The sequence below is a fragment of the Calliphora vicina genome, chromosome 2 (genome assembly GCF_958450345.1).
Source record: "Calliphora vicina chromosome 2, idCalVici1.1, whole genome shotgun sequence".
NCBI classification, from domain to species: Eukaryota; Metazoa; Arthropoda; class Insecta; order Diptera; family Calliphoridae; genus Calliphora; species Calliphora vicina.
In genome coordinates this window covers 75067601-75071635 of record NC_088781.1, presented here as the reverse complement: position 1 = coordinate 75071635, position 4035 = coordinate 75067601, and positions in this window count along the sequence as shown.

The following is a 4035-nucleotide window of genomic DNA, read 5'->3' as shown; positions in this document are numbered from 1 at the left end:
TCCCACTAAAAAGGATATATATTTGTATTAATTGTGTTATATATTTTTATTTTTTTTAAACTTTTTTTGATTAAAAATCAATACTTTCAGCACTTTTCAAATTTTAAAAATTATATTTGTAAATAGACTTGCCACTAGGGTTGCCAGAAAACTAAAGTCAAATAACTGGACCATAAGAAAAATTTACATGGATTTTTAAAAAATTCGTACCGTCAGCTAAAATGCTAAACAACGTATCATCGTATTTTTAAAAATTGATTTGCTTATAATTGTAAAGGTTTTGTTTCGAGAGATGAAATATTTTTTAACCCTCCGTTACTCGCAACTGATCTACTTGATAAAGGAAAAATTCCTTTTATTGTAAATTTATTTAAACACCCTAAGTTTTAAGCTAATTTTTGATAAAAGTATATTTATACTGCAATTTTATTTGTATTATTCTTTTAAATACTTATTTTTGTTTGTTTTTATGTTTTCGAAATAAAAAGTGAAGAGATTATTTTCAAACGCTCCTTCTTTTTATTGATATTAATTTAATACATTGCGACTAGTCTCGATTGAAAATCACTGTGACTAACGAAGGGTTAAAATATGTAGTTACAACTTTGCTTCCATATTTTAACCGATTTTTAAGGCATTACAAAAGATTATTCACTGTACAGTTCTATAATAGTAATGGAATCACTTACCAGGGCTAAATTCATGCATTACGTTATACATAAAATACAAATAAGCCTCTGACAAACCTCCATCCATATATTCTTCATCATCATTATAACAAATTCACATATGACTTATCGATAAGCGTTTTGAAGATGTATGTTTACCTCTTTACTGCGGACCAATGATATATTAATCGGTCGGTTGCTCGCTAGGTTCTAATCACTGTAAGGAAAAAATATAACTGACTATACTTTTGCAATCACAATTGTATAACTGTTCAAATTTTTTCTGTACAAAATATTAATTAATAAAAAAAATATTTTGTAAAATGAAAGAAATTATTTTTTAACTGGACAAATTGTGTTTTAGCTGGAAACTTTGCAAGACACAAAAACTTGACAATCCAGGCAGTCTGGCCACCCTACTTGCCACCTTTTAAAATTTCCAAAACGTGACACCACTAAATGATCAGAGAAAAATTCAAACAAATTCGTTTATAATTATTATCCTATTTTATATATTAAAATCAACAATAACACATTAATTTTAATTGTGTAATATCTGGAGAACTATCAATGTGATCCAATTTCTTATCTGTGTATAAAGTCCAACCAAAAATGGTTATACTTGTGAGATTCCTTAAACTTTGTATGAAAATTTATTTTTTATAATTTTACTTAATTTGTTTCACCTCATTAAAAATATGTTCAATTCACAAGGTCTCTTATCATGTCATATTGTCCTAATATTTCACAATGGTTTTTATTGTCCTAAAATAATACTACTCTGTATGCAATGTTTATTGTGTTATCGTAACCAACCAGCAGAGACCTGCGAGTTCTTCTAATTGCGCTTCGCCACCCCAATTAGAAGAAAGAAATAGTACTATTAAATCTCCCTTTGTGAATCTAATTGTAAACGCCTAATTTCATATTTCTGGATCCATTATTATAGAAAATGCAAAAGAAACTTACCACTAAAGTCACCTTTTGTAAATTCAAATTCATTCAGAATCATGTGTGCCTAATTTTAAATTTTTAGGTTTATTATTATAAAATATTCAAAAAGTACCATTGTAATAAAGAAATAGTACCATTGATTATCACTTTTGAATTCGCATTCACTAAACCATAACCCGTCAAGTTTGAATTTTAAATTTATATAGTATTTCCTATATTATCAATTAATTTTGATTATATAACATTTAATATTTAATAAATTATCACAAAACCAAAACCGATCGGTTTTCAATTTTTTAAAACCGAGACCGCGGTTTTGAAATTCTTCCGTTTTTTGGAAACTCTAAGCCCATTATTATAGAAAATTCAAAAAAGTACACATGAGAATAAAGAAAAAGTACCATGAAGTATGCCCTTGAATTTTAACTCACTTGGGACTAGTGTTTATAAACCGGTTAACCGAAAAACCGGTTTTTCTTCGAAATCTCGGTTTTTTGCGAATATTTTGAAATCTGATAATGTAGTTTTATTAATTATTTGGTATGATTTATAATGACAAATAATCACAGCTAAGAAGAAGTGCGTTTGCATCTTATAGGTCCTTTTTTGGGACTTGCTACATTTTCTGTTCCATATCAGAAAAATTTAATGAATAAACCAATAATTAAAACAAGTATATTAAATTTTTTTTATTTTGAAATTTTTACAAAATATAATGGACTTAGCTCTTTTGTATAATTATAGGTATTTAATATTAACCATTCCTGACTACTAAAAACTACAAATTTTAAAGCTGTATATACTTTATTGGACATTTTATGTTTTCTACATATATATAACGGTTAACCGGTTTTTTCGATGTCGGTTAACCGAAAAACCGGTTTTCTAAAAAAGACCAATTTTCGGTTAACCGACAAACCGGTTTTTTAAAAAGTCGGTTTTTTATAAACACTACTTGGGACCATATACGCTTAAGTTCATGGTTCTAGATCAATTATTATAGAAAATTCAAAAAGTACCATTAGAATATAGAAGAAGTACAAAAAAGTCTCCCCCTAGAATTCTCACTCACTTAGGACCATATATGCTTAATTTCATGTTTCTAAGTCCATTGTTATAGAAAATTCAAAAAGTACCATTAGAAGAATAAAAAAGTACCTATAGTTCAGTTCTCACATTTTGGTACCTAAATATAATCCCCTATTTCACTCAAATATATATCAGCTAACTTTAATGTCGATAAGTGGAATAATTTAAAATATTAAAAAAGTACCATTAGGAGAAAAGTACCAATTTCCCTTTTCCTCCTTGAACCAAACGATTAAAATCTGTGTTAATGTGCCCAAGAAAAAAATATGTTTTAAAAAAAAAACCGAACTGTTTACCCGGATTTGGCCCAATATAAACCTTGGCACTCGAGTTCCAAATAACAACCTGTTAATTAATTTTTGTATGAATCTAGGAAAAAATTTTAAATAATTGGCTTAATAATTTCAAATAAAATGTATTTTTTATCACTAAATAAAGATCAAGAGTGTTAACTAAATTATTTACAACTACTCTTAAATTACTCTCTTAAATAGTGGGCGAAGGTTGAGTGTAAACGGCAGAAATGCATACGTAACAGTTAATGCAGATGAAAAAAATATAAACAAAACAAACAGAAGAATAGATGAAAGCTTGTTTTAAACCGCCAAGCCTGTTAACCGTGCTCGTTCTTGTTCCCCCGCATTGTCAACTACTAATGACTGTCAAACAAAAGGAAACCCAACAGCTGTTAATCTGGAGTTACCAAAAAATACAAATACTTTATTTATGCCTGAAGGTATGCTAGCAATATCAGCTTCAGAAACGAAATCCACCACACCGACTACAATTAAAATTAACCCATTTAGCGGCGCTAAAACCAAGATTAGTCAACCATTAAATAAAGATAATAAATCCCAAATACAGGTTGGAACGGACCGGTATGTTACAGTATTAAAACGGGCACGAAGTCCCAAGTCTTCGAAAACGGCACCCTTGGCTAAATTATATAAGGATAGTGAACCTGCTAGACTAAACAATGAAAATCGTTTTTCTATTCTGGAATGTGAAAAAGATGAACCAGTAAATAAAATTAACTCTACAAAACCACCCCCTATTTACTTGAGAGAAAATAATTCTGATCTCATTAATAGGTGAGAACTCTTTTTACGTTATCCCAATCAAGAAAGACACGATTCATGAAACTAAAATACAGGTCAATAGTGAAAACGATTATAGAAAGGTTGTAACAGATTTTGAAACTCAAAAGAAAAGTTTTTACACTTATCAGCTGAAAGGAAGCAAGGGTCTACAAGTTGTAACAAAGGGTATTGACTGTAATGTTGAACCACTCGAAATAAAGCAAAGCTTAGAAGATAAAGGTTTT